This window comes from Pseudorca crassidens, chromosome 13, assembly GCF_039906515.1.
Source record: "Pseudorca crassidens isolate mPseCra1 chromosome 13, mPseCra1.hap1, whole genome shotgun sequence".
Taxonomy (NCBI): domain Eukaryota; kingdom Metazoa; phylum Chordata; class Mammalia; order Artiodactyla; family Delphinidae; genus Pseudorca; species Pseudorca crassidens.
In genome coordinates this window covers 73,579,731-73,598,800 of record NC_090308.1, presented here as the reverse complement: position 1 = coordinate 73,598,800, position 19,070 = coordinate 73,579,731, and the positions used below count along the sequence as shown (strand labels likewise).

At 39.4% G+C, this 19,070-nt stretch overlaps 1 long non-coding RNA gene across 4 annotated transcripts in view; it reads left to right on the top strand.

Annotated features, from left to right (window-relative positions):
- LOC137204797 (uncharacterized) overlaps nucleotides 1-19,070 on the top strand; it is a 420,535-nt gene that overhangs the window by 141,969 nt on the left and 259,496 nt on the right. For all 4 annotated transcript variants that reach the window (XR_010933841.1, XR_010933844.1, XR_010933840.1 and 1 more), the window contains one exon: nucleotides 14,149-14,269. This is a non-coding gene — a long non-coding RNA (uncharacterized lncRNA). The remainder of the gene's footprint in view (nucleotides 1-14,148; nucleotides 14,270-19,070) is intronic.

Genomic DNA, 19,070 nt, shown 5'->3' with positions numbered 1-19,070 from the left:
CATGATGTATGTAAGTCAAATCATTATGCTGAACACCTTAAACTTATACAGTGCTGTATGTCAATTATATCTAAAAAAAACCTGGAATTAAAAAGAAACACAACACATGGCAAGGCTAAAAAAAATGTGACATGAAGTCTATATTTTTGTACATTATAACCAGTTATCTGGTACCAGTTTTCTATATTATAACCAGTTTATTGAATAGTCCTATTGCTTTCTAAGGATATGTGCTTTCATATTTAATTATATTTTCAGCATCTCTTTTACTTTATTGTATATTATTGACCATACTATATGATGATATTTTGATTTTAGTCTATATTTTAAAATCTTAAAGTGCTAATTAACATTTCCCTGCTCATTTCTAGCCCCCAGTTTTTTTCTTTATATTGTCTTCTTTTTCTAAGAAACTGTAGAATCAGTTCAATATATGTGAGAAAGTTCCATATTGACTTTTACTGGAATTATATTAGGTAACTGTTTAAGACCAAAGCATAGAGTATCAGTATTTTTACATTGAGTATTCCAAATTATGAAACTAGTTTTGTTCAATACTTATTCAGATTGGGCCTCGCTGGTGGTGCAGTGGTTAAGAATCCGCCTGCCATTGCAGGGCACTGGGTTCGAGCCCTGATCCAGGAAGATCCCACATGCCGTGGAGCAACTAAGCCCATGTGCCACAACTACTGAGCCTGTGTTCTAGAGCCCATGAGCCACAACTACTGAAGCCTGTGCGCCTGCACAATGCAATGAAGAGTAGCTCCCTCTTGCCACAACTACAGAAAGCCCACGTGAAGCAACGAAGACCCAATGCAGCCAAAAATAAATAAATTAATTAAAAAAAAATTTAAAAAACTTATTCAAATCTTTTTACATCCCTCAATAAAGTATTAGACTTTTATTTTTATAGATTCCTTAAAATTAATATATATGTGTGTGTGTGTATATATATATATATATATTTTTTTTTTTTTTTTTTGCGGTACACGGGCCTCTCACTGTTGTGGCCTCTCCTGTTGCGGAGCACAGGCTCTGGACGCGCAGGCTCAGTGGCCATGGCTCACGGGCCCATCCGCTCCACGGCATGTGGGATCTTCCCGGACCGGGGCACGAACCCGTGTCCCCTGCATTGGCAGGTGGACTCTCAACCACTGCGCCAACAGGGAAGCCCAAAATTAATATTTTTTTTGTTCCCAGGCATTTTATAGAATTGTTTTCATTTTCTTTGTATTTAAATTAGTGTTTTATTTTCAATTTTCTAAATAATAGTGGGAAAATTCTTTATTTTTGTTTATTTTCTGGTATCCAGTCACTTAGTCAACTTTCTTATCAAGTCTAGTAATTTTTATTTTGATTGTCTGAAATTCTTTGTTAAATAATTCTATCATCTTAAAAATATAATGCTTTTAACTCCTTATTTCTAATATTAAAAATCATATTTTATTGCAGAAATAATGTAAAATATTTTTGAATTATTTTAGCTCTAGTGAATATCTTGTATATCAAATTCACAGTGGAAAATGAGATGAAGCTTTAATTGCTACAAAGGCCTGTGTGTTTTTAAATTGTGTATCACAAACTAATTTCAGTTATATATAAATATCACCTTACATATATATTTATATATAAAATATCACCTTCTTTAGTGTTACAATTGAATATAAATCAATGACACAAATCAAATATTACTTTTTAGTACCAGGGACAGCATTTTGAATGTACATTTCTGGGCATCAACTCCCGAAACTTCTTTACCATTTCTGTCTATGTTGGTTCCAAAGGCTCTTTTTCTCAGAAAATTTTCCTCTTTCATGACTCCTTTTTTTTGCTAAGGTCTATTAGAAGACCTATAATGGGAATCTTTTTTTCTTTATATCACTTGTTTAGTGACACAGCTTTAACCCCTTACTAGCTATATATATCAGCCTACGTGATATTATTAACCTCCTAGTCAGTGTGGTTTTGAGAATGCATGGTTTTTAGTCTGATGATAGAAGGATAAGTCGATCTTTCTGGAATATGTATGAGCCTAAAAATGTGACAGCAAATATATTTCTGTAATACTATTCAGATTTCTCATGATTTCTTTGTCAAGTCAAAAATAAGACATCATTTTCAAATGGAAATAAACTTACTTTAGAATACTGTGGAGTTTTAAACACACAATCAGTGTGATTAAGTACAAACTTATTGGAACAAATCAGGAATTGGCTAATGGGGCACAGGGAGGAAGCACTGTTTATCCTGGCCATGAGGTCTGCTTGTGTATAACACGCAGAATTTGGGAGCCTCAGGAGAGACAGTGAGAACTTTTCCTTTGACACTCTGAGTGGTCTGGCTTAAGAATTCAGACAGAAAAGATGATCCGTTCTGCTGATGACCAGGTCAGCACCGTGGGGAGCTGATGCAGAGGCTTTCTAGAGACATGTCAGTCTGTGAGCCACCCGAGCAATAGCAGGAAAATGATATTAGAAGGAATTAAGAGAGGTGTGTATACCAGTTCCCCGTAGGTTTCTGATCAGGGTTTTGATGTAGGCTTGTGAGCTGTAAAAAGCCTTGGTACCCTTTTTGCCTTTTTTGACTGCTGTCCATATAGCCTGGGCTTTTTTGTTCTTTCTTCTTCTCTCCAGTTACTCCAACCAGACTTCATACGGAGGCTCACTTTGAGACTTCCATGATGCCATCACTTTATTCATCATCTAGGGCAGTTTGCACTTGCCTCCAAAATTGCAATTGTCATGGTGCAATGTAATTATTTGTTAATTTCCTGAGGACACCATGTACTGTCAAGGGTGATGTTGAATTTACAGCGGGGCTGCTTTTAGGAAAAAAGAGGTGGACTCAAGTAGAACAGTGATGAAAAAGCCTAATTTAGGAGGAAGTGGCTGCTATGCATTAAAAAAAGACACTGACTTTAGAGAAGAGGCTCTTTGAAGGCTCTGTCTTGGTTGTTGCAGATAAGCCTGGGGGCTATATTATTTATGTTACTTTTTACCTCCAACATGATTTAAAGGGATAAGATACCTGAATGACCTAGTTCAGCACAGATATCTTATTGAAAACACGAAAGATAATTTACAGTTTCTCAAATATATCTGATGATCAACATCATCTGGAATGATTGTTAAATATACAGATTACCAGGCCTCTTGCCTTGAAATCCTAGTTTAGAAAGCCAGCGTTGGTTGCACAGGAATTTGGGTTTCAAACCAGCACACTCCTGGTGAATCTGGTGCATGGTAGTTGTTTGAGAATCAATGGTACAGGCTATGATATTAAGAAAATGGATGTTTCTTTTCCTCTTCCAATATCTATTCTTTGCTTCCTTTTTTATATCAGTGGAACCCACAAATGAAGACATAGTTATAAAAATTGTACGTGTGACTAGATATAGCCAATATTATATATGTGGAACTGACATACATAACTTCCTCGTATTGTCCTTAAGGAGACAGTCTGAGCTGCTTTTCCAGCCCTGCCTTCATCTTGCTGCGTGGGTGGGATATGGACATGGTGGGTGCACCATCATAGACCTTGCAAATAAGGACCACACTGTAGGTTTGAGGGAGCAGCGAGATAGAGGGAGTCAGAGTCTCTGGACATTCTCATGGAGCAGAGCCCTTTCACGAGACAGAGAGACATTTCTATCTAGCTATTTCAGATCTCCATTATATATTATCAAGCTATATCTTAAATAACATAACATGATAAAATTGTAAAAAAATAAAATAAAGCATAGAGCCTGGTAAAAATATAAGTTAATATATAAAGACCAAAATAGAAACCAGAACCTTAAGTCATAGTTATTTATGTAAAATGGTTATCTCTGAGACATGCATTTCGTTCCAAGTTTCTATGAGGTAGAAGTAAAAAGTACATGGTTAGATACACTTTCTCCAATATCATAAGGTAAAGCTTGGCTTATGACTTAATTCTAAAACAATTTCTTCATGTCTTGCTACTTGACATATGACAAGTGTTGCAATGACATATGCAGTGAACAGGGACCTCAGTAACTACTCACAGCAGTTGTATTAGAGGGTTCACAGTGTAGTTCCTAAATTAATCACAGTAGTTCACAGTGTAGTTCCTCCTTAATCACAGTAATCAAGATCATTACTATCCTGGAATCAACGTGGTGTAGATTTCCAGTGCTTGGAGTTGATTTAAGTATAAAATCTAACACTATTACAGCACTGGTTTTCATAGTTTTTAGTTATCAGAATCCATCTTCTATTTTCAAGTGAAATCTTTGGCAGAAAGTCAGTATATAAAATCAAACTCCCTTGATTTACACGGGAGTGAGAGACTCTGAAATCTGCCACCTTGGCCTGCCCTTGTGCTTGAAACCCAACCATAGGAATTTAGAACATAATAGGGAAGGCCTTGCTTTAGAGGAATGGGTGCCACCTCTGCTTCAAATCACATGCTATAAATATCACTCTCCTTTACATGGGTTTTGATAAGATTAGGACAGCAGACCATTCAAGGTTGTATTCACTGGCAAAATCCCATGCATTTATATAGATTATGAAAACTGGCAACAGCAAATTCCAAAAACATTATGAAGTGTTTAGACAGTCTCTGGTGTATTTTGATGAATTTTTAGAGTAATATGGATTCTGGTTGCCTGGTGATTTAAATTGATAATTTACTGGCCATAGATTAGTATAATCCCATCCTTCTGAATTAACGTAAGAACTTGAATTTCCTCATTTAAATTATTTTTTAAAAATCTTTATTGGAATATAATTGCTTTACAATGGTGTGTTAGTTTCTGCTTCATAACAAAGTTAATCAGTTATACATATGTTCCCATATCTCTTCCCCCTTGTGTCTCCCTCCCTCCCACACTCCCTATCCCACCCCTCTAGGTGGTCACAAAGCACAGAGCTGATCTCCCTGTGCTATGCGGCTGCGTCCCACTAGCTATCTATTTTACGTTTCGTAGTGTGTATATGTCCATGCCACTCTCTCACTTTGTCAAGTCTTACCCTTCCCCCTCCCCATATCCTCAAGTCCATTCTCTAGTTGGTCTGTGTCTTATTCCCATCTTGCCTCTAGGTCCTTCATGACCTTTTTTCCCCCTTAGATTCCATATATATGTGTTAGCATATGGTATTTGTGTTTCTCTTTCTGACTTACTTCACTCTGTGTGACAGACTCTAGGTCCATCCACCTCACGACAAATAACTCAGTTTTGTTTCTTTTTATGGCTGAGTAATATTCCATTGTATATATGTGCCACATCTTCTTTATCCATTCATCTGTTGCTGGACACTTAGGTTGCTTCCATGTCCTGGCTATTGTAAATAGAGCTGCAATGAACATTTTGGTACATGACTCTTTTTGAATTATGGTTTTCTCAGGGTATATGCCCAGTAGTGGTATTGCTGGGTCGTATGGTAGTTCTATTTTTAGTTTTTGAAGGAACCTCCAAATTGTTCTCCATAGTGGCTGTATCAATTTACATTCCCACCAACAGTGCAAGAGGGTTCCCTTTTCTCCACACCCTCTCCAGCATTTATTGTTTCTAGATTTTTTGATGATGGCCATTCTGACCAGTGTGAGATGATATCTCATTGTAGTTTTGATTTGCATTTCTCTGATTAATGATGTTGAGCATTCTTTCATGTGTTTGTGCCAATCTGTATAACTTCTTTGGCGAAATGTCTATTTAGGTCTTCTGCCCATTTTTGGATTGGATTGCTTGTTTTTCTGATATTGAGCTGCATGAACTGCTTATAAATTTCGGAGATTAATCCTTTGTCAGTTGCTTCATTTGCAAATATTTTCTCCCATTCTGAGGGTTGTCTTTTGGCCTTTTTTATGGTTTCTTTTGCTGTGCAAAAGCTTTGAAGTTTCATTAGGTCTCATTTGTTTATTTTTGTTTTTATTTCCATTTCTCTAGGAGATGGGTCAAAAAGGATCTTGCTGTGATTTATGTCAGAGTGTTCTGCCTGTGTTTTCCTCTAAGAGTTTGATAGTTTCTGGCCTTACATTTAGGTCTTTAATCCATTTTGAGTTTATTTTTGTATATGGTGTTAGGGAGTGTTCTAATTTCATACTTTTACATGTACCTATCCAGTTTTCCCAGCACCACTTATTGAAGAGGCTGTCTTTTCTCCACTGTATATTCTTGCCTCCTTTATCAAAGATAAGGTGACAATATGTGCGTGGGTTTATCTCTGGGCTTTCTATCCTGTTCCATTGATCTATCATTCTGTTTTTGTGCCAGTACCATACTGTCTTGATTACTACAGCTTTGTAGTATAGTCTGAAGTCAGGGAGCCTGATTCCTCCAGCTCCGTTTTTCGTTCTCAAGATTGCTTTGGCTATTCGGGGTCTTTTGTGTTTCCTCACAAATTGTGAAATTTTTTGTTCTAGTTCTGTGAAAAATGCCAGTAGTTTGATAGGGATTGCATTAAATCTGTAGATTGCTTTGGGTAGTAGAGTCATTTTCACAATGTTGATTCTTCTAATCCAAGAACATGGTATATGTCTCCATCTATTTGTATCATCTTTAATTTCTTTCATCACTGTCTTATAATTTTCTGCATACAGGTCCTTTGTCTCCTTGGTAGGTTTTTTCCTAGATATTTTTTTCTTTTTGTTTCATTGGTAAATGGGAGTGTTTTCTTAATTTCACTTTCAGATTTTTCATCATTAGTGTATAAGAATGACAGAGATTTCTGTGCATTAATTTTGTATCCTGCTACTTTACCAAATTCATTGATTAGCTCTAGTAGTTTTCTGGTAGCATCTTTAGGATTCTCTATGTATAGTATCATGTCATCTGCAAACAGTGACAGCTTTACTTCTTCTTTTCTGATTTGTATTCCTTTTATTTCCTTTTCTTCTCTGATTGCTGTGGCTAAAACTTCCAAAACTATGTTGAATAATAGTGGTGAGAGTGGGCAACCTTGTCTTGTTCCTGATCTTAGTGGAAATGCTTTCAGTTTTTCACCATTGAGGATGATGTTGGCTGTGCGTTTGTCATATATGGCCTTTATTATGTTGAGGAAAGTTCCCTCTATGCCTACTTTCTGCAGGGTTTTTATCATAAATGGTGTTGAATTTTGTCGAAAGCTTTCTCTGCATCTATTGAGATGATCATATGGTTTTTCTCCTTCAATTTGTTAATATGGTGTATCACATTGATTGATTTGCATATATTGAAGAATCCTTGCATTCCTGGAATAAACCCCACTTGATCATGGTGTATGATCCGTTTAATGTGCTGTTGGATTCTGTTTGCTAGTATTTTGTTGAGGATTTTTGCATGTATGTTCATCAATGATATTGGCCTGTAGTTTTCTTTCTTTGTGACATCCTTGTCTGGGTTTGGTATCAGGGTGATGGTGGCCTCGTAGAATGAGTTTGGGAGCGTTCCTCCCTCTGCTATATTTTGGAAGAGTTTGAGAAGGATAGGTGTTAGCTCTTTTCTAAAGGTTTGATAGAATTCGCCGGTGAAGCCATCTGGTCCTGGGCTTTTGTTTGTTGGAAGATTTTTAATCACAGTTTCAATTTCATTGCTTGTGATTGGTCTGTTCATATTTTCTATTTCTTCCTGGTTCAGTCTTGGCAGGTTGTGCATTTCTAAGCATTTGTCCATTTCTTCCAGGTTGTCCATTTTATTGGGATAGAGTTGCTTGTAGTAATCTCTCATGAACTTTTGTATTTCTGCAGTGTCAGTTGTTACTTCTCCTTTTTCATTTCTAATTCTATTGATTTTAGTCTTCTTCCTGTTTTTCTAGATGAGTCTGGCTAATGGTTTATCAATTTTGTTTATCTGCTCAAAGAACCAGCTTTTAGTTTTATTGATCTTTGCTGTCGTTTCCTTCATTTCTTTTTCATTTATTTCTGATCTGATCTTTATGATGTCTTTCCTTCTGCTAACTTTGGGTTTTTTTGTTTTTCTTTTCTAATTGCTTTAGGTGCAAGGTTAGGTTGTTTATTTGAGATGTTTTCTGTTTCTTAAGGTAGGATTGTATTGCTATCAACTTCCCTCTTAGAACTGATTTTGCTGCATCCCATAGATTTTGGGTCGTCGTGTCTCCATTGTCATTGTTTTCTAGGTGTATTTTGATTTCCTCTTTGATTTCCTCAGTGATCGCTTGGTTATTAAGTACTGTATTGTTTAGCGTCCATGTGTTTGTATTTTTTACAGATATTTTCCTGTAATTTATATCTAGTCTCCTAGCGTTGTGGTCAGAAAAGATACTTGATACGATTACAATTTTCTTAAATTTACCAAGGTTTGATTTGTGACCCAAGATATGATCTATCCTGGAGAATGTTCCATGAGCACTTGAGAAAAATGTGTATTCTTTTGTTTTTGGATGGAATGTCCTATAAATATCAATTAAGTTCATCTTGTTTAATGTATCATTTAAAGCTTTAGTTTCCTTATTTATTTTCATTTTGGATGATCTGTCCATTGGTGAAAGTGGGGTGTTAAAGTTCCCTACTATGAACGTGTTACTGTCAATTTCCCCTTTTATGGGAAAAAGTATTAGCCTTATGTATTGTTAGTATTTACCTTATGTATTGAGGTGCTCCTATGTTGGGTGCATAAATATTTACAATTGTTATATCTTCTTCTTGGATCGATCCCTTGATCATTATGTAGTGTCCTTCTTTGTCTCTTCTAATATTCTTTATTATTATTCTTCTTTCTTTATTTTTTTCGGTACGCGGGACCCTCACTGTTGTGGCCTCTCCCGTTGCGGAGCACAGGCTCCGGATGCGCAGGCTCGGTGGCCATGGTTCACGGGTCCAGCGGCTCCGCGGCATGTGGGATCCTCCCGGACCATGGCACGAACCTGCGTCCCCTGTATTGGCAGGCGGACTCACAAACACTGCGCCACCGGGGAAGCCCTAATATTCTTTATTTTATAGTCTATTTTGTCTGATATGAGAATTGCTACTCCAGCTTTCTTTTGGTTTCCATTTGCATGGAATATCATTTTCCATCCACTTACTTTCAGTCAGTATGTGTCTCTCGGTCTGAAGTGGGTCTCCTGTAGACAGCATATATGTGGGTCTTGTTTTTGTATCTATTCAGCCAGTCTGTGTCTTATGGTGGGAGCATTTAATCCGTTTACATTTAAGGTAATTATCGGTATGTATGTTCCTATTCCCATTTTCTTAATTGCTTTGGGTTTGTTAATGTAGGTCTTTTCCTTCTCTTGTGTTTCCTGCATAGAGAAGTTCCTTTAGCATTTTTTGTAAAGCTGGTTTGGTGGTGCTGAACTCTCTCTGTAAAGGTTTTAATTTCTCCATCAAATCTGAATGAGTTCCTTGCTGGGTAGAGTTATCTTGGTTGTAGGTTTTTCTCCTTCATCACTTTAAATATGTCCTGTCACTCCCTTCTGGCTTGCAGAGTTTCTGCTGAAAGATCAGCTGTTAACCTTATGGGGATTCCTTTGTGTATTATTTGTTGTTTTTCCCTTGCTGCTTTTAATATGTTTTCTTTGTATTTAATTTTTGACAGTTTGATTAATATGTGTCTTGGTGTGTTTCTCCTTGGAATTATCCTGTATAGGTATCTCTGTGATTCATGGACTTGATTAACTCTTTCTTTTCCCATATTAGGAAAGTTTTCAACCATAATCTCTTCAAATATTTTCTCAGTCCCTTTCTCTTCTTCTTCTGGGACCCCTATAATTCGAATGTTGGTGCATTTAATGTTATCCCAGAGGTCTCTGAGACTCCCCTCAGATCTTTTCATTCTTTTTTCTTTATTCTGCTCTGCAGTAGTTATTTACACTATTTTATCTTCCAGGTCACTTATCCGTTCTTCTGCTTCAGCTATTCTGCTATTGATCCTTTCTAGAGAATTTTTAATTTCATTTATTGTGTTGTTCATCATTGTTTGTTTGCTCTTTAGTTCTTCCTAATTCCTTCTTAAACGTTTCTTGTATTTTGTCTATTTTGTTTCCAAGATTTTGGATCATCTTTACTATCATTATTCTGAATTCTTTTTCATGTAGACTGCCTATTTCCTCTTCATTTATTAGGTCTGGTGGGTTTTTACCTTGCTCCTTCATCTGCTGTGTGTTTTTCTGTCTTCTCATTTTGCTTATCTTACTGTGTTTGGGGTCTCCTTTTTGCAGGCTGCAGGTTCATAGTTCCCGTTGTTTTTGTTGTCTGTCCTCAGTGGGTGAGGTTGGTTCAGTGGGTGGTGTAGGCTTCCTGGTGGAGGGGACTAGTGCCTGTGTTCTGGTGGATGAGGTTGGATCTTGTCTTTCTGGTGGGCAGGTCCACGTGTGGTGGTGTGTTTTGGGGTGTTTGTGGCCTTATTATGATTTTAGGCAGCCTCTCTGCTAATGGATGGGGCTGTGTTCCTGTCTTGCTAGTTGTTTGGCATAGGGTGTCCAGCACTGTAGCTTGCTCGTTGTTGAGTTTAGCTGGGTGTTGGCGTTGAGATGGAGATCTCTGAGAGATTTTTCCCATTTGATATTACGTTGAGCTGGAGGTCTCTTGTGGACCAGTGTCCTGAAGTTGGCTCTCCCACCTCAGAGGCACAGCATGGACTCCTGGCTGGAGTACCAAGAGCCTTTCATCCACACGGCTCAGAATAAAAGGGAGAAAAAGTAGAAAGAAAGAAAGAGGATAAAATGAAGTAAAGTAAAATAAAGTTATTAAAATAAAAAATAATTATTAAGAAAAAAGTTTTAAAAAGTGAAAAAAACAAAAAAAACGGATGGACTGACCCCTAGGACAAATGGTGAAAGCAAAGCTATACAGACAAAATCACACACAGAAGAATACACATACACACTCACAAAAAGAGGAAAAGGGGAAAAAATAATATATCTTTGCTCCCAAAGTCCACCTCCTGAATTTGGGATGATTCGTTGTCTATTCAGGTATTCCACAGGTGCAGGTACATCAAGTTGATTGTGGAGCTTTAATCCGCTGCTTCTGCGGCTGCTGGGAGAGATTTCCCTTTCCCTTCTTTGTTCGCACAGCTCCTGGGTGCTCAGCTTTGGATTTGGCCCCACCTCTGCGTGTAGGTCGCTGGAGGGCGTCTGTTCTTCGCTCAGACAGGACGGGGTTAAAGGAGCAGCTGATTCGGCGGCTCTGGCTCACTCAGGCCGGGGTGGGGGGGGGGGGGGGAGGGAGGGAGGGGCACGGCGTGCGGGGCGGGCCCGCGGCGGCAGAGGCCTGTGTGACGTTGCACCAGCCTGAGGGCGCTGTTTGTTCTCCCGGGTAAGTTGTCCCTAAATCATGGGACCCTGGCAGTGGCGGGCTGCACAGGCTCCTGGTAGGGGAGTTGTGGAGAGTGATCTGTGCGCGCACACAGGCTTCTTGGTGGCGGCAGCAGCAGCCTTAGCATCTCACTCCCGTCTCTGGTGTCTGCGCTGATAGCCGCGGCTCGCGCCCGTGTCTGGAGCTCGTTTAGTCGGTGCTCTGAGTCCCCTCCCCTCGCGCACCCTGAAACAATGGTTTCTTGCCTCTTCGGCAGGTCCAGACTTTTCCCCTGACTTCCTCCCGGCCAGCCGTGGTGCACTAAACCCCTGCAGGCTGTGTTCACGCCGCCAACCCCAGTCCTCTCCCTGCGCTCCGACCGAAGCCCGAGCCTTAGCTCCCAGACCTCGCCTGCCCCGGCGGGTGAGCAGACAAGCGTCTCGGGCTGCTGAGTGCTGGTCGGCACCGATCCTCTGTGCGGGAATCTCCCCGCTTTGCCCTCCGCACCTCTGTGTCTGTGCTCTGCTCCGCGGCCCCGAAGCTCCCCCCCCTGCGTCACCCGCAGTCTCCGCCCGCGAAGGGGGTTCCTAGTGTGTGGAACCCTTTCCTCCTTCACAGCTGCCTCCCACTGGTGCAGGTCCCGTCCCTATTCTTTTGTCTCTTTATTCTTTTTTCTTGTCCCCTACCCGGGTACAAGGGGAGTTTCTTGCCTTTTGGGAGGTCTGAGGTCTTCTGCCAGTGTTCAGTAGGTGTTCTGTAGGAGTTGTTCCACCTGTAGATGTATTTCTGATGTATTTGTGGGGAGGAACGTGATCTCCGTGTCTTACTCTTCCGCCATCTTGAAGCTGCCCTCATTAAAATTTTTAGACATCTGCCATGTTGGAAAAAACAGAGGCATATATGAAAAGAAGTGCTGGAACAGTAAAAAGGGAAAATGGAAAATTAATTCAGAGGATTTGGATTTGTTCTAAAGTAAAACTTGTTTTTTAGATGGAAACACTTAATCGAGCTAACAAGATTTTTAGGGATTGATTTCTTGATTGGTTCCAGATTTTGGAAATCTTCATTCCAAATCTCTGTCTGAGGTATTTTTTAAAACCATGGAAATAGAGCTGGTAGCTTAGTAACTAATACTGCTTTGGAGATTAACATTTTCAAGCAGGGCACCTTTGTTCATAAAAAATATAGAATCTACAAAAAAAAAAGCAGCTTGAAATTCAAAGCAGACATTTGGCTTATTATATTGGGTTAATTAAGGATAACAGGGAATGAAGACATCAATAGAATTTTGTCACTTAAGAGTTTGTTTTGTTACAGAGAAGATAATATTGTTTCACAGGATTACAATAAAGGCTACATGAGCAGAATTAATTTTGAAGATTCCTGAATAATTGTTTTGCATACAGTCCTCCAACACAGAGTCTAATTACTCCTTTTTTGAGTCACAGAGAAGCAGAACTTGAAAACACCTCATTCATTCCAGTATATATATATATGTATATATATATATATATTTTTTTTTTTTTTTGCGGTACGCGGACCTCTCACTGTTGTGGCCTCTCCCGTTGCGGAGCACAGGCTCCAGATGCGCAGGCTCAGCGGCCATGGCTCACGGGCCCAGCCGCTCCGCGGCATGTGGGATCTTCCCGGACCGGGGCACGAACCCGTGTCCCTTGCATCGGCAGGCGGACTCTCAACCACTGTGCCACCAGGGAAGCCCTCCAGTATATATTTTTAATGTCTCTGTGTGTGTTTGTGTGGGTGTGGGTGTGAATGTGTAGAGTGAGCACGTTTGAAAATTCTGACTTTGAATACCTTTTTTCAGTAACCTACACAACCCCTTGGCTCATCACTGGCTCCACCATTTCTGTCTTAACACTTTTGCGCTGCCTTACAGTGATATTAATTGTCCAGGTTTTGAGGCATTTGTGCCTGTCAGTTTGTAACCCATCAGGCTACTTCCTGCCTCTGGCATCTGAAGGGAAGTTCAGTTGCTTGCACTCATTCTTTGACTCTTTCTAGATGTGAGTAGCCTCTTTACATGGTGAGCTTGAAGGCAGTGGTAAGCCAGCTGCCTCCTGACAGCTCATTATGCACATTCTTCCCAAGCCCTGATCAGGAACACTTAGCTTGGTAGATTGAACTCAGCCCTTGTGATATTTACACCATGGAAATCTACAACTGCTATAAATGGCGGGTGGGTGTGGAGGTGAGTTACCAGGACACCGCTGATTTGAGGGTACACCTGGGTGCCACCAAGTCTGCTCTTTAAAAGGTGGGAATTGACTCTTTGCTTTCAGAGTCAACACTTGGTGGTGCATTTAGCTTACCAGATATGGAAGGATGATTTTCTCCTGAAAGTAAATACTAATTAGGCTACAAGGAATACAAGGATTGTAAGGAAGGAAAGGTTGAAGAAACTAAATGTTAGAAATTAAGATGATAGATTCTGGAGTGAGAATTCCAGGGGTCTGTAATTAAATTCTGAGCGAGCACCATGATGTAGATAGAATAATTGTTTTATTTCAGATGAGGAAACTAAGGCTCAGTTGATAGCATGTCTATGATTACACAAATGTTATGGGACAGAGGTGGGCTTCATTATTATTATTATTATTACCTAGGTCTGCTGGATTCCATAGCATAATACCTCTTCAGAAAGCTTAGAATTTTTTGTCTTCTCAGTTATGGGATAATTGACAGAGACCACAGTGTAGGTTTAGGTTTGGCTGCAAATAACAGAGACTAAAAAGGACCACCTGTATCAGTCAAAACAAACCACTCCAAAACTTAATGGCATGCAGCAGTCAAGCATTTATCATGCTCACAGGTCTTGGGGTGGTTCCAGCTAAGGCTGAAGGTCTGTGCATCAGCGGGGGTTGGGTGGAGTTCTGCTTCACCTGCAGATCTGAAGGTGAACTTCAAATCCTTCTGTGTCTCATTCTTCAGGGACCTGCAGGCTAATAAGCCAATTTCTTCTCATGACAATGACAAGCAAAATAGGACAAGCTCAACTGCACAAATACATTTCAAGCCTCAGCTGCTAATATTCCACTGGCCAAGGCCAAAGGTAAGGGTTGGGGAAAAATACTATGCCTTTTGTGGGAAGAACTGTAAAGACACATAGCAGGTGGGATACAGGGAGAGGTGAGGAATTGGGGCCAATATTCAGTGTACTACATTATGGAACAGTGGCTTAAAAAGATAGGTGTTTGTTTCACTATCACAGGAAGGTCTGGTGATACCTTGTCCAGAATGCATAGCAGTTTCACTCCACAAAGACCTGAAGGACCTAGGCTCCTTCTATTTTCTATCTTATTACTCTGCATACTGTTGCCAAGAGTAGGTGTCAACAATCTTTTTCTCTAAAGGGCTAGATACCAAATATTTAGGCTTTGTGGATTATAAGGTCTCTTGTAACCACTCAGTGCTGCCATTGTAGTGCGAAAGCAGCCGTAAACAGTAAGTAAACTAATGAATGTGGTTGTGTTTCAGTACATTTTTTTAATGGGTGCTAACATTTGAATTTCAAATAATTTTCATGTGTCATGAAATACTATTTTTCTTTGAGCTTTTTCAGCATCTAAAAATGTAAAATCCATTCTTTGCTTTAAAAATAGGCAGCTGGCGTAATTTGGGGCTGTAGTTTGCTGACCCCTGCCCCAGATCATCTAAAGGATCAAATGGTTGCTAAAGCATCACAGCTGTATCAGTCAGTAGGAAGGAAGGGAAGAAGAAAAAGGGAGCAAAGGGCATGTTCAGGCTGGATTTTAAGAAAGCTGCTAAAAGCTGCCATGTGACATTTCTCCTTGTATCTCGCTGGCCAGATTTAATCACACGGTCACAACTAGCTGCAAGGGAAGCTGGGATTAGCAGGCTTTTTGCTGATCAGTCAACTGCCTAGCTAAAAACTGGGGGTTCTTTCTCTGTGGAGGAAGGGGAAAATAACACTGCAGGACAACCGGCAGGCTCTGGTGTTTAGTGTGCACAGTGTGGAGGTGAAGAGACAGAAGAACTGAATTCACTGACCACATGATTGGGCATGATTACTGTGTCACTAAATCCTATTTTTTTTAAATCATAGAGAAGGGAAATGCCTCCTTCAAAAACAATATGCCATAAGCTTTCTCTTTGAGAAAGGAAAATAAGAATCAGAAATATGAATCTTCCTTTATAAATAGGAAAACAATTTAAAAAACTATAAAGCAAATTCTTTGATCCACAGTTTTTTTCTGCTTATGACTCTGTGCATTGTCTCTACTCTATATTTGTAAATACACTAATTTTTTAAATCGATGTATAATTTATTTACAATATTGTGTTAGTTTCTTGTGTACAGCAAAGTGCTTTACTTATATATATATATGTATTCTTTTACAGATTCTTTTCCATTATAGGTTATTATGAGATATTGCATACGGTTCCCTATGCTCTACAGTAGGTCCTCGTTGTTTATCTATTTTATATATAGTAGTGGTAAATACTCATAATTTTTGATGTAGTGAAAAACCCTTTTAATCAGTAGACTTATTTATCATGTTTTGTGACTATCCATCATTATCTAAGCCATGTTCTCAGACCCTGACTCCCGTCTAAGTTTGTCTGGGTGTCGAGGTTTGTGAAACATGTATCAGATAATTGTGGTTGGTTATAAAGCATGGCTCATGTAAAAAATAGTAATTGTTCATAAAGTGTAACTCTCATCAGTCAGGTCAAATATAACTAAAGTAAAAATGGAACTACTGTGAGTTAAAAACAAGCAAACAAGAAAAGCAACTTACCAATCTTTTGTCTCCTATTACTAAGGCTTGCCCTTCTGCAACCCTATTAACACTTCAGGGTAATTTTATAACAGGAGTGGTAGCAGAAGTCTTTGATGCCCCACTTTGTTCCAACCTCTCAGCCCACATGGAATTAGAGTCCTAGCTGTGATGGGCATGTCTGTGCACAGGGAGGGTCCTGCCTCAGGGGCCTCCCATGCTTCATTCCACATTTCTGCCTCAGGACTTTCTACAACCAAAGCTGCCAACCTCAGTTCCACACAGGCACAGCCATAGTGCAAGGGCATTGGTAGTCCTTGGGCAAGCCTTAAAAGACTGGGGGACAGGAATCAGTGGGTAAGTGTTCCACACTCCTAGACTTTGGATGAAATGTTCTGGGGTTTTTTTCTTTTTTAAAAAATTTATTTTATTGAAGTATAGTTGATTTACAATGTTTTGTTAACTTCTGGTGTACAGCAAAGTGATTCAGTTATACACATACATAATTATTTGCATCTGCTAATCCCAATCTCCCAATCCATCCCTCCCTTACCCCACCTCCCCCTTGGCAATGACAAGTCTGTTCTCTATGTCTGTGAGTCTGTTTCTCTTTCATAGATAAGTTCATTTGTGTTACGTTTTAGATTCCACCTGAAGATGGACATTTAGGTTTCTTCCATGTCTTGGCTATTGTGAGTAGTGCTGCTATGAACATAGGTGTGCATGTATCTTTTTGAATTATAGTTTCGTCTGGATATATGTCCAGGAGTGGGATTGCAGGATCATTTGGCAACTCTATTTTTAATTTTTTGAGGAACCTCCATACTGCTCTCCATAGTGACTGCACCAATTTACATTCCTACAATAGTGCAGGAAGCTTCCCTTTTCTCCACACCCTCTCCAGCATTTGTTATTTGTAGACTTTTTAATTACGGCCATTCTGAGCCATGTGAAATGTTACCTCATTGTAGTTTTGATTTGCATTTCTCTTATACTTAGTGATGTTGAGCATTTTTTCATGTGTCTGTTGGCCATCTGTATGTCTTCTTTGGAGAAATGTCTATTTAGGTCTTCTGCCCATTTTTGGATTGGGTTGTTTTTTGTTATTAAGTTGTATGAACTGTTTGTATATCTTGGAAATTAAGCCCTTGTTGGTTGCATCATTTGCAAATATTTATTCCCAGTCCATCAGTTGTCTTTCCTTTTTGTTTATGGTGGGTTTTTTTGTTTTTGTTTTTGTTTTTCCTGTACTCATCTGAGAGGCCCTAGCAAAGCTGAATTTTTGTTGCTGAGGACAGTGACCTCAGTGCTTCCCAAATCCTACTTCTTGGTATTACTTCCCAGAAAAACTACCAACGTTTTCATTGTTATATCAGTCTTTGCTTTCAAGTCCGAACTAAGCCCAGAAATTCAGTCTATTACCTCTCCTTTTCAGTGATTTAATAAAAGTGTTTCTCATAGTTTCTGTACCTAAAAGATAACGACAAATGTGTTTCTTTGAAAATAAAATCCATTAGTATCATTTGTGTAGTGCTCCTCGAGCTTTTGAACTCATGAGAATCTGCTGGAGGATTCGTTAAAACACAGATTGCTGGGCCCCATTCCAATGAATCAGTAGGTCTGGGTGGTCTGGGGTAGAGCTTAAGAATGTGCAGTTCTCACCAGTTTCCAGGTGATGCTTGTTCTGCTGTTTCTGGGACCACACCCTGAGAACCACTGCATTAGTGTGTTGTAAATGAACACACCTAAGGTTCAAGCAACACCTTGAATGAGAATGAATGCGTATGAATGTCTTAAGCAGTTCGGCCTGCTCTAACAAAACACCACAGACTGGGCGCCTTACAAATGGCAGGAATTTTCTGCTCACAGTTCTGGAGGCTGGAAATCCAAGATCAGGGTGCCAGCATGGTTAGATAAGAGCCCTTTTCTAGGGTGCAGACTTCTCATTGTATCCTTACATGGTGGAAAGGGCTAGGGAACTCAGTGGAATCTCTCTTTCTCTCTTTTAAAAATGTTTTATTGAAATATAGTTGTTTTACAATTTTTTGTTAGTTTTAGGTGTACAGCAGAGTGATCCAGTTATGTAAATATATATATATATACACATATATGTATATATATACACGTTCTTTTTTAGATACTTTTCCATTATAGGTTATTATAAGATATTGAGCATAGTTCCCTGTGCTGTGCGGTAGGTCCTTGTTGGTTATCTATTTTATATATAGTAGTGTATATAGTGGGATGTCTTTCGTAAAAGCACTAGTTCCATTCATGAGAACTCCACCCTCATCTCCTAAAGGCCCTGCCTTCTAACATCACCACATTGGACATTAGGATTCCATCATGTGAATTTTGGGATGACACACAGTCAGACCATAGTAGTTTATGGTTTCCTTTTCATTAATGCAAACTTTATAATCCAAGAAGAATTCACTAAGCATTTGTGTACAAAGCATGATGATGGCAACTTGAGGGACACTCAGAGGAAAAAAAAAAAGACACCATTATGTCTTCAAGAAGTTTACCATCTAGTGGAAGTAAGGAAAGGAGAAGCAAAGTGTGTAGAGCCAGGGTAACACTCACAAAGTTGAAAAGTTTATGGAGAAGGAAGTAAATCAAGTAAGATTCGAGTTTTGGCTCAGACATCTTCCTTATCCCTAGAATGCCAGGCTTCCTCAAAAGAAGAAAATAATAGCAATGGCTTATATACAGCTTCCTGGATTCCATCCCCTGCCATCAACCCCGCTCCTCAGCAAATTAGGAGAGACATCAGTGCAGCGAAGGACGGTCATGCCATTGAAACTCTTTGTAGACTGAAAAATAGTTAAGTCCGCTTTCCAGATCTTTGCCCATTATGTTGTATGTTACTTGAAAGTTGGAAAGGTGTTTTGTTTACCTTCCTCTTTTATTCTAAAACATGATCGGTGCCATTATGTTCCATGAGGAATAAAAGAATTGTTCTGATCCCATGGTCACTGGATCAGATCTGGTTCTAAAATATGACTCATATTACAAAGGTTATGTTCCCAGGAGAATCCCGTAACATTTGAAAAAAAACCCTGAGAGAAAGAGGGAACAAAAAAGAGATGTGGAGGCTAGTAACTTAAG